Raw genomic sequence first — 12,500 nt, 5'->3', positions numbered from 1 at the left:
CTGATGTTCAGGTGTATATCAGTATGTAGTGGTCTCTACTTTAAAGAGTCCTCTCCTGCTGATGTTCAGGTGTATATCAGTATGTAGTGTCTCTACTTTAAAGAGTCCTCTCCTGCTGATGTTCAGGTGTATATCAGTATTTAGTGTCTCTACTTTAAAGAGTCCTCTCCTGATGATGTTCAGGTGTATATCAGTATGTAGTGTCTCTACTTTAAGAGTCCTCTCCTGCTGATGTTCAGGTGTATATCAGTATGTAGATGTCTCTACTTTAAAGAGTCCTCTCCTACTGATGTTCAGGTGTATATCAGTATGTAGTGTCTCTACTTTAAAGAGTCCTCTCCTGCTGATGTTCAGGTGTATATCAGTATTTAGTGTCTCTACTTTAAAGAGTCCTCTCCTGCTGATGTTCAGGTGTATATCAGTATGTAGTGTCTCTACTTTAAAGAGTCCTCTCCTGCTGATGTTCAGGTGTATATCAGTATGTAGTGTCTCTACTTTAAAGAGTCCTCTCCTGCTGATGTTCAGGAGTATATCAGTATGTAGTGTCTCTACTTTAAAGAGTCCTCTCCTGCTGATGTTCAGGTGTATATCAGTATGTAGTGTCTCTACTTTAAAGAGTCCTCTCCTGCTGATGTTCAGGTGTATATCAGTATGTAGTGTCTCTACTTTAAAGAGTCCTCTCCTGCTGATGTTCAGGTGTATATCAGTATGTAGTGTCTCTACTTTAAAGAGTCCTCTCCTGCTGATGTTCAGGTGTATATAAGTAAGTAGTGTCTCTACTTTAAAGAGTCCTCTCCTGCTGATGTTCAGGTGTATATCAGTATTAGTGTCTCTACTTTAAAGAGTCCTCTCCTGCTGATGTTCAGGTGTATATCAGTATGTAGTGTCTCTACTTTAAAGAGTCCTCTCCTGCTGATGTTCAGGTGTATATCAGTATGTAGTGTCTCTACTTTAAAGAGTCCTCTCCTGCTGATGTTTCAGGTAGTATATCAGTATGTAGTGTCTCTACTTTAAAGAGTCCTCTCCTGCTGATGTTCAGGTGTATATCAGTATGTAGTGTCTCTACTTTAAAGAGTCCTCTCCTGCTGATGTTCAGGTGTATATCAGTATGTAGTGTCTCTACTTTAAAGAGTCCTCTCCTGCTGATTGTTCAGGTGTATATCAGTATGTAGTGTCTCTACTTTAAAGAGTCCTCTCCTGCTGATGTTCAGGTGTATATCAGTATGTAGTGTCTCTACTTTAAAGAGTCCTCTCCTGCTGATGTTCAGGTGTATATCAGTATGTAGTGTCTCTACTTTAAAGAGTCCTCTCCTGCTGATGTTCAGGTGTATATCAGTATGTAGTGTCTCTACTTTAAAGAGTCCTCTCCTGCTGATGTTCAGGTGTATATCAGTATGTAGTGTCTCTACTTTAAAGAGTCCTCTCCTGCTGATGTTCAGGGTGTATATCAGTATGTAGTGTCTCTACTTTAAAGAGTCCTCTCCTGCTGATGTTCAGGTGTATATCAGTATGTAGTGTCTCTACTTTAAAGAGTCCTCTCCTGCTGATGTTCAGGTGTATATCAGTATGTAGTGTCTCTACTTTAAAGAGTCCTCTCCTGCTGATGTTCAGGTGTATATCAGTATGTAGTGTCTCTACTTTAAAGAGTCCTCTCCTGCTGATGTTCAGGTGTGATATCAGTATGTAGTGTCTCTACTTTAAAGAGTCCTCTCCTGCTGATGTTCAGGTGTATATCAGTATGTAGTGTCTCTACTTTAAAGAGTCCTCTCCTGCTGATGTTCAGGTGTATATCAGTATGTTAGTGTCTCTACTTTAAAGAGTCCTCTCCTGCTGATGTTCAGGTGTATATCAGTATGTAGTGTCTCTACTTTAAAGAGTCCTCTCCTGCTGATGTTCAGGTGTATATCAGTATGTAGTGTCTCTACTTTAAAGAGGTCCTCTCCTGCTGATGTTCAGGTGTATATCAGTATGTAGTGTCTCTACTTTAAAGAGTCCTCTCCTGCTGATGTTCAGGTGTATATCAGTATGTAGTGTCTCTACTTTAAAGAGTCCTCTCCTGCTGATGTTCAGGTGTATATCAGTATGTAGTGTCCTCTACTTTAAAGAGTCCTCTCCTGCTGATGTTCAGGTGTATATCAGTATGTAGTGTCTCTACTTTAAAGAGTCCTCTCCTGCTGATGTTCAGGGTGTATATCAGTATGTAGTGTCTCTACTTTAAAGAGTCCTCTCCTGCTGATGTTCAGGTGTATATCAGTATGTAGTGTCTCTACTTTAAAGAGTCCTCTCCTGCTGATGTTCAGGTGTATATCAGTATGTAGTGTCTCTACTTTAAAGAGTCCTCTCCGCTGATGTTCAGGTGTATATCAGTATGTAGTGTCTCTACTTTAAAGAGTCCTCTCCTGCTGATGTTCAGGTGTATATCAGTATGTAGTGTCTCTACTTTAAAGAGTCCTCTCCTGCTGATGTTCAGGTGTATATCAGTATGTAGTGTGTCTACTTTAAAGAGTCCTCTCCTGCTGATGTTCAGGTGTATATCAGTATGTAGTGTCTCTACTTTAAAGAGTCCTCTCCTGCTGATGTTCAGGTGTATATCAGTATGTAGTGTCTCTACTTTAAAGAGTCCTCTCCTGCTGATGTTCAGGTGTATATCAGTATGTAGTGTCTCTACTTTAAAGAGTCCTCTCCTGCTGATGTTCAGGTGTATATCAGTATGTAGTGTCTCTACTTTAAAGAGTCCTCTCCTGCTGATGTTCAGGTGTATATCAGTATGTAGTGTCTCTACTTTAAAGAGTCCTCTCCTGCTGATGTTCAGGTGTATATCAGTATGTAGTGTCTCTACTTTAAAGAGTCCTCTCCTGCTGATGTTCAGGTGTATATCAGTATGTAGTGTCTCTACTTTAAAGAGTCCTCTCAACTGGTGTTCAGGTGTATATCAGTATGTAGTGTCTCTACTTTAAAGAGTCCTCTCTGCTGATGTTCAGGTGTATATCAGTATGTAGTGTCTCTACTTTAAAGAGTCCTCTCCTGCTGATGTTCAGGTGTATATCAGTATGTAGTGTCTCTACTTTAAAGAGTCCTCTCCTGCTGATGTTCAGGTGTATATCAGTATGTAGTGTCTCTACTTTAAAGAGTCCTCTCCTGCTGATGTTCAGGTGTATATCAGTATGTAGTGTCTCTACTTTAAAGAGTCCTCTCCTGCTGATGTTCAGGTGTATATCAGTATGTAGTGTCTCTACTTTAAAGAGTCCTCTCCTGCTGATGTTCAGGTGTATATCAGTATGTAGTGTCTCTACTTTAAAGAGTCCTCTCCTGCTGATGTTCAGGTGTATATCAGTATGTAGTGTCTCTACTTTAAAGAGTCCTCTCCTGCTGATGTTCAGGTGTATATCAGTGTAGTGTCTTACTTTAAAGAGTCCTCTCCTGCTGATGTTCAGGTGTATATCAGTATGTAGTGTCTCTACTTTAAAGAGTCCTCTCCTGCTGATGTTCAGGTGTATATCAGTATGTAGTGTCTCTTTAAAGAGTCCTCTCCTGCTGATGTTCAGGTGTATATCAGTATGTAGTGTCTCTACTTTAAAGAGTCCTCTCCTGCTGATGTTCAGGTGTATATCAGTATGTAGTGTCTGCTACTTTAACGAGTCCTCTCCTGCTGATGTTCAGAGTGTATATCAGTATTGTGTCTCTAACTTTAAACAGTCCTAGCCTGCTGATGTTCAGGTGGTAATCAGTATGTATGTCCCTCTACTTTAAGAGTCCTCTCCTTGCTGATGTTCAGGTGTATATCAGTATGTAGTGTCTCTACTTTAAAGAGTCCTCTCCTGCTGATGTTCAGGTGTATATCAGTATGTAGTGTCTCTACTTTAAAGAGTCCTCTCCTGCTGATGTTCAGGTGTATATCAGTATGTAGTGTCTCTACTTTAAAGAGTCCTCTCCTGCTGATGTTCAGGTGTATATCAGTATGTAGTGTCTCTACTTTAAAGAGTCCTCTCCTGCTGATGTTCAGGTGGTATATCAGTATGTAGTGTCTCTACTTTAAAGAGTCCTCTCCTGCTGATGTTCAGGTGTATATCAGTATGTAGTGTCTCTACTTTAAAGAGTCCTCTCCTGCTGATGTTCAGGTGTATATCAGTATGTAGTGTCTCTACTTTAAAGAGTCCTCTCCTGCTGATGTTCAGGTGTATATCAGTATGTAGTGTCTCTACTTTAAAGAGTCCTCTCCAGCTGATGTTCAGGTGTATATCAGTATGTAGTGTCTCTACTTTAAAGAGTCCTCTCCAGCTGATGTTCAGGTGTATATCAGTATGTAGTGTCTCTACTTTAAAGAGTCCTCTCCAGCTGATGTTCAGGTGTATATCAGTATGTAGTGTCTCTACTTTAAAGAGTCCTCTCCTGCTGATGTTCAGGTGTATATCAGTATGTAGTGTCTCTACTTTAAACAGTCCTCTCCTGCTGATGTTCAGGTGTATATCAGTATGTAGTGTCTCTACTTTAAAGAGTCCTCTCCTGCTGATGTTCAGGTGTATATCAGTATGTAGTGTCTCTACTTTAAAGAGTCCTCTCCTGCTGATGTTCAGGTGTATATCAGTATGTAGTGTCTCTACTTTAAAGAGTCCTCTCCTGCTGATGTTCAGGTGTATATCAGTATGTAGTGTCTCTACTTTAAAGAGTCCTCTCCTGCTGATGTTCAGGTGTATATCAGTATGTAGTGTCTCTACTTTAAAGAGTCCTCTCCTGCTGATGTTCAGGTGTATATCAGTATGTAGTGTCTCTACTTTAAAGAGTCCTCTCCTGCTGATGTTCAGGTGTATATCAGTATGTAGTGTCTCTACTTTAAAGAGTCCTCTCCATGCTGATGTTCAGGTGTATATCAGTATGTAGTGTCTCTACTTTAAAGAGTCCTCTCCATACTGATGTTCAGGTGTATATCAGTATGTAGTGTCTCTACTTTAAAGAGTCCTCTCCAGCTGATGTTCAGGTGTATATCAGTATGTAGTGTCTCTACTTTAAAGAGTCCTCTCCTGCTGATGTTCAGGTGTATATCAGTATGTAGTGTCTCTACTTTAAAGAGTCCTCTCCTGCTGATGTTCAGGTGTATATCAGTATGTAGTGTCTCTACTTTAAAGAGTCCTCTCCTGCTGATGTTCAGGTGTATATCAGTATGTAGTGTCTCTACTTTAAAGAGTCCTCTCCTGCTGATGTTCAGGTGTATATCAGTATGTAGTGTCTCTACTTTAAAGAGTCCTCTCCTGCTGATGTTCAGGTGTATATCAGTATGTAGTGTCTCTACTTTAAAGAGTCCTCTCCTGCTGATGTTCAGGTGTATATCAGTATGTAGTGTCCTCTACTTTAAAGAGTCCTCTCCTGCTGATGTTCAGGTGTATATCAGTATGTAGTGTCTCTACTTAAAGAGTCCTCTCCTGCTGATGTTCAGGTGTATATCAGTATGTAGTGTCTCTACTTTAAAGAGTCCTCTCCTGCTGATGTTCAGGTGTATATCAGTATGTAGTGTCTCTACTTTAAAGAGTCCTCTCCTGCTGATGTTCAGGTGTATATCAGTATGTAGTGTCTCTACTTTAAAGAGTCCTCTCCTGCTGATGTTCAGGTGTATATCAGTATGTAGTGTCTCTACTTTAAAGAGTCCTCTCCTGCTGATGTTCAGGTGTATATCAGTATGTAGTGTCTCTACTTTAAAGAGTCCTCTCCTGCTGATGTTCAGGTGTATATCAGTATGTAGTGTCTCTACTTTAAAGAGTCCTCTCCTGCTGATGTTCAGGTGTATATCAGTATGTAGTGTCTCTACTTTAAAGAGTCCTCTCCTGCTGATGTTCAGGTGTATATCAGTATGTAGTGTCTCTACTTTAAAGAGTCCTCTCCTGCTGATGTTCAGGTGTATATCAGTATGTAGTGTCTCTACTTTAAAGAGTCCTCTCCTGCTGATGTTCAGGTGTATATCAGTATGTAGTGTCTCTACTTTAAAGAGTCCTCTCCTGCTGATGTTCAGGTGTATATCAGTATGTAGTGTCTCTACTTTAAAGAGTCCTCTCCTGCTGATGTTCAGGTGTATATCAGTATGTAGTGTCTCTACTTTAAAGAGTCCTCTCCTGCTGATGTTCAGGTGTATATCAGTATGTAGTGTCTCTACTTTAAAGAGTCCTCTCCTGCTGATGTTCAGGTGTATATCAGTATGTAGTGTCTCTACTTTAAAGAGTCCTCTCCATTCTGATGTTCAGGTGTATATCAGTATGTAGTGTCTCTACTTTAAAGAGTCCTCTCCTGCTGATGTTCAGGTGTATATCAGTATGTAGTGTCTCTACTTTAAAGAGTCCTCTCCTGCTGATGTTCAGGTGTATATCAGTATGTAGTGTCTCTACTTTAAAGAGTCCTCTCCTGCTGATGTTCAGGTGTATATCAGTATGTAGTGTCTCTACTTTAAAGAGTCCTCTCCTGCTGATGTTCAGTGTATCAGTAGTAGTGTCTCTACTTTAAAGAGTCCTCTCCTGCTGATGTTCAGGTGTATATCAGTATGTAGTGTCTCTACTTTAAAGAGTCCTCTCCTGCTGATGTTCAGGTGTATATCAGTATGTAGTGTCTCTACTTTAAAGAGTCCTCTCCTGCTGATGTTCAGGTGTATATCAGTATGTAGTGTCTCTACTTTAAAGAGTCCTCTCCTGCTGATGTTCAGGTGTATATCAGTATGTAGTGTCTCTACTTTAAAGAGTCCTCTCCTGCTGATGTTCAGGTGTATATCAGTATGTAGTGTCTCTACTTTAAAGAGTCCTCTCCTGCTGATGTTCAGGTGTATATCAGTATGTAGTGTCTCTACTTTAAAGAGTCCTCTCCTGCTGATGTTCAGGTGTATATCAGTATGTAGTGTCTCTACTTTAAAGAGTCCTCTCCTGCTGATGTTCAGGTGTATATCAGTATGTAGTGTCTCTACTTTAAAGAGTCCTCTCCTGCTGATGTTCAGGTGTATATCAGTATGTAGTGTCTCTACTTTAAAGAGTCCTCTCCTGCTGATGTTCAGGTGTATATCAGTATGTAGTGTCTCTACTTTAAAGAGTCCTCTCCTGCTGATGTTCAGGTGTATATCAGTATGTAGTGTCTCTACTTTAAAGAGTCCTCTCCTGCTGATGTTCAGGTGTATATCAGTATGTAGTGTCTCTACTTTAAAGAGTCCTCTCCTGCTGATGTTCAGGTGTATATCAGTATGTAGTGTCTCTACTTTAAAGAGTCCTCTCCTGCTGATGTTCAGGTGTATATCAGTATGTAGTGTCTCTACTTTAAAGAGTCCTCTCCTGCTGATGTTCAGGTGTATATCAGTATGTAGTGTCTCTACTTTAAAGAGTCCTCTCCTGCTGATGTTCAGGTGTATATCAGTATGTAGTGTCTCTACTTAAAGAGTCCTCTCCTGCTGATGTTCAGGTGTATATCAGTATGTAGTGTCTCTACCTTTAAAGAGTCCTCTCCTGCTGATGTTCAGGTGTATATCAGTATGTAGTGTCTCTACTTAAAGAGTCCTCTCCTGCTGATGTTCAGGTGTATATCACTTATGTAGTGTCTCTACTTTAAAGAGTCCTCTCCTGCTGATGTTCAGGTGTATATCAGTATGTAGTGTCTCTACTTTAAAGAGTCCTCTCCTGCTGATGTTCAGGTGTATATCAGTATGTAGTGTCTCTACTTTAAAGAGTCCTCTCCTTGCTGTGTTCAGGTGTATATCAGTATGTAGTGTCTCTACTTTAAAGAGTCCTCTCCTGCTGATGTTCAGGTGTATATCAGTATGTAGTGTCTCTACTTTAAAGAGTCCTCTCCTGCTGATGTTCAGGTGTATATCAGTATGTAGGTCTCTACTTTAAAGAGTCCTCTCCTGCTGATGTTCAGGTGTATATCAGTATGTAGTGTCTCTACTTTAAAGAGTCCTCTCCTGCTGATGTTCAGGTGTATATCAGTATGTAGTGTCTCTACTTTAAAGAGTCCTCTCCTGCTGATGTTCAGGTGTATATCAGTATGTAGTGTCTCTACTTTAAAGAGTCCTCTCCTGCTGATGTTCAGGTGTATATCAGTATGTAGTGTCTCTACTTTAAAGAGTCCTCTCCAGCTGATGTTCAGGTGTATATCAGTATGTAGTGTCTCTACTTTAAAGAGTCCTCTCCAGCTGATGTTCAGGTGTATATCAGTATGTAGTGTCTCTACTTTAAAGAGTACTCTCCAGCTGATGTTCAGGTGTATATCAGTATGTAGTGTCTCTACTTTAAAGAGTCCTCTCCATTCTGATGTTCAGGTGTATATCAGTATGTAGTGTCTCTACTTTAAAGAGTCCTCTCCTGCTGATGTTCAGGTGTATATCAGTATGTAGTGTCTCTACTTTAAACAGTCCTCTCCTGCTGATGTTCAGGTGTATATCAGTATGTAGTGTCTCTACTTTAAAGAGTCCTCTCCTGCTGATGTTCAGGTGTATATCAGTATGTAGTGTCTCTACTTTAAAGAGTCCTCTCCTGCTGATGTTCAGGTGTATATCAGTATGTAGTGTCTCTACTTTAAAGAGTCCTCTCCTGCTGATGTTCAGGTGTATATCAGTATGTAGTGTCTCTACTTTAAAGAGTCCTCTCCTGCTGATGTTCAGGTGTATATCAGTATGTAGTGTCTCTACTTTAAAGAGTCCTCTCCTGCTGATGTTCAGGTGTATATCAGTATGTAGTGTCTCTACTTTAAAGAGTCCTCTCCTGCTGATGTTCAGGTGTATATCAGTATGTAGTGTCTCTACTTTAAAGAGTCCTCTCCTGCTGATGTTCAGGTGTATATCAGTATGTAGTGTCTCTACTTTAAAGAGTGCCTCTCCTGCTGATGTTCAGGTGTATATCAGTATGTAGTGTCTCTACTTTAAAGAGTCCTCTCCTGCTGATGTTCAGGTGTATATCAGTATGTAGTGTCTCTACTTTAAAGAGTCCTCTCCTGCTGATGTTCAGGTGTATATCAGTATGTAGTGTCTCTACTTTAAAGAGTCCTCTCCTGCTGATGTTCAGGTGTATATCAGTATGTAGTGTCTCTACTTTAAAGAGTCCTCTCCTGCTGATGTTCAGGTGTATATCAGTATGTAGTGTCTCTACTTTAAAGAGTCCTCTCCTGCTGATGTTCAGGTGTATATCAGTATGTAGTGTCTCTACTTTAAAGAGTCCTCTCCTGCTGATGTTCAGGTGTATATCAGTATGTAGTGTCTCTACTTTAAAGAGTCCTCTCCTGCTGATGTTCAGGTGTATATCAGTATGTAGTGTCTCTACTTTAAAGAGTCCTCTCCTGCTGATGTTCAGGTGTATATCAGTATGTAGTGTCTCTACTTTAAAGAGTCCTCTCCTGCTGATGTTCAGGTGTATATCAGTATGTAGTGTCTCTACTTTAAAGAGTCCTCTCCTGCTGATGTTCAGGTGTATATCAGTATGTAGTGTCTCGACTTTAAAGAGTCCTCTCCTGCTGATGTTCAGGTGTATATCAGTATGTAGTGTCTCGACTTTAAAGAGTCCTCTCCTGCTGATGTTCAGGTGTATATCAGTATGTAGTGTCTCTACTTTAAAGAGTCCTCTCCTGCTGATGTTCAGGTGTATATCAGTATGTAGTGTCTCTACTTTAAAGAGTCCTCTCCTGCTGATGTTCAGGTGTATATCAGTATGTAGTGTCTCTACTTTAAAGAGTCCTCTCCTGCTGATGTTCAGGTGTATATCAGTATGTAGTGTCTCTACTTTAAAGAGTCCTCTCCAGCTGATGTTCAGGTGTATATCAGTATGTAGTGTCTCTACTTTAAAGAGTCCTCTCCAGCTGATGTTCAGGTGTATATCAGTATGTAGTGTCTCTACTTTAAAGAGTCCTCTCCAGCTGATGTTCAGGTGTATATCAGTATGTAGTGTCTCTACTTTAAAGAGTCCTCTCCAGCTGATGTTCAGGTGTATATCAGTATGTAGTGTCTCTACTTTAAAGAGTCCTCTCCTGCTGATGTTCAGGTGTATATCAGTATGTAGTGTCTCTACTTTAAACAGTCCTCTCCCTGCTGATGTTCAGGTGTATATCAGTATGTAGTGTCTCTACTTTAAAGAGTCCTCTCCTGCTGATGTTCAGGTGTATATCAGTATGTAGTGTCTCTACTTTAAAGAGTCCTCTCCTGCTGATGTTCAGGTGTATATCAGTATGTAGTGTCTCGACTTTAAAGAGTCCTCTCCTGCTGATGTTCAGGTGTATATCAGTATGTAGTGTCTCTACTTTAAAGAGTCCTCTCCTGCTGATGTTCAGGTGTATATCAGTATGTAGTGTCTCTACTTTAAAGAGTCCTCTCCTGCTGATGTTCAGGTTGTATATCAGTATGTAGTGTCTCTACTTTAAAGAGTCCTCTCCTGCTGATGTTCAGGTGTATATCAGTATGTAGTGTCTCTACTTTAAAGAGTCCTCTCCTGCTGATGTTCAGGTGTATATCAGTATGTAGTGTCTCTACTTTAAAGAGTCCTCTCCTGCTGATGTTCAGGTGTATATCAGTATGTAGTGTCTCCATGCTTTAATGTTCAAAAAGCTGAATCATGCCTCTTTAAAGGAACTAGAAAATGAGAAAGAGATGCAAAACAAACTCTAGCGATGAATGATTTTGAAAAAACCCAATGAGAAACAGAACTAACTCAATCTCATTTCCTGTGTTTGTTTCCATGCATTTAACTATAGTGTGCTCAGTATGCATGGGATCATTTTAAATGATTGCATGCCAGTATCTACGCCAGATTACAGAAAGAGTGAAAACAGCTTCAACAAAAGGAAGCACGTAGACCTCACAGGAGGAGAGCTGGGCATCCAGGCAGAATAACTGAACCTCTGGGACTACTTTTCCTCTTTTTAGATCCTCAGTGTGGCTGTATCACTGCCTGCCAGGTACTAATGGATTCAGGGAGGATACATACCTCTGAGAGCAACATAACTCCTGTTCTATTGTCTTTACATTCCCTTTGTGCTAAGCAGGGGGTTTTCTCATTATAACTTCCAGACTCAGACATCATTTTAAAGCATGTTTGGTGGAGTTATGATGATTCACTTTCAACTGTTGGACCTAGAATCACAGCTGCAGTGAAAGTGGTTGAAGGCATTTATATAGCACTTTTCAACACAAGGCAATTCAAAGTGCTTTACAAAAATGAAAGACATTAAGAGCATTAAACACATAATAAAACATGAATAACACATGAATAAAAGTTACAGTGCAGTGTAAGATGTGAATAGTTCAATTAAAAGCAGAGGCAAAAAGAAAAGTCTTCAGCCTGGATTTAAAAGTAGTGCAGCGGACCTGCAGGTTTTTGGGAGTTTGTTCCAGATATTTCACAATATCCCTAGCCAAATTCTCACATTCCTCTACCCCTAGTCTTCCTGTGAAACTACAGTTCCTTTGACACTTTTCTAACCTTTTTATTGAAAGGTGACAACGGTCTGAGGGCGGAGTTGTGAAAGCTGTTTTTTTGGAAAAGCCCTTTCTCCTTGTCTTCAGGGAATGAGTGAAAACGACTCTCTCACGCCGAGGCATTTACAGCGCTCTTGATTTTCTCTCCTGGGCTGCTTGGAGCTGGATGAAAGCGGACGTTTCCACTAGAGCATTTCAGCCGGGAGTGAGTGCTGAAATGTGTGGGAGGGATGTGGGAGGAGGGAGGAATGTGGAGGAGATCCAAATATGGCCGTTCAAACGCTGCTGTTTCTCCTCCTCCTCTGCATCTTTCTCTCTCGGCTAAATGAGAATTATGGGTCTGACATGAGAGGCCATTGTTGCCAAAGCAATAATATATAAGATGATTTTTTATCTTAGGCACCTGCAATGCAAAACGTCCCTTTTCTGAGTTCTGTATTTCAGTTTTTGTTTGATCAACTCTCTAAAACTTCTCTCATCAGCTTTCATAATCCACATAAAAAGAGCTCTTCGTTGATACCATTTTTAATTCACTCATCTACAGGCTGCTTCCCGAAATAAGCTTTTAAAGGGAAATGGAGGTTTTGTGTTGCCCTGGCTCTTGTCTTTCAGGCTACCCTGTAGACCAGGGGGGTCAAACTCAAATACACAGTGGGCCAAAATTAAAAAATGGGTACTAGTCGAGGGCCGGACTGGTTCAATGTTTATTGCAAAACTTATTGAAATGAACTTATTGCACATATTAAACCTGGAACTAACAAAGCTTAAATTATTGCCTATAAAAACAACATTAAACATTAAATAATCAGTTGCATTCATTTCTTATGGCTCTATCTGCAGATTTTCCTCAGTCATTTCTTATGATTACATTTTTCCACAGGCCAACAACAGCTTCAACAAAACTATTTCCCTCAAAGAAAAACCAAACATGCCCTGTTGTCTCAAGAAAGAAAGTGCAGAAGGAAACATCCATGTAAACTCAGTTTGCTGCTCTGTGATGCTAGTTCAAGCCAGATACTTGGCATCTCATCTTGGGTGCAAGTTCATCAATGTTTGGGCTCAGGCTCTGAGCTGAGGAAAC

Source organism: Trematomus bernacchii, unplaced genomic scaffold (assembly GCF_902827165.1).
Source record: "Trematomus bernacchii unplaced genomic scaffold, fTreBer1.1, whole genome shotgun sequence".
Taxonomy (NCBI): domain Eukaryota; kingdom Metazoa; phylum Chordata; class Actinopteri; order Perciformes; family Nototheniidae; genus Trematomus; species Trematomus bernacchii.
Note: the sequence above shows the minus strand (reverse complement) of the source record.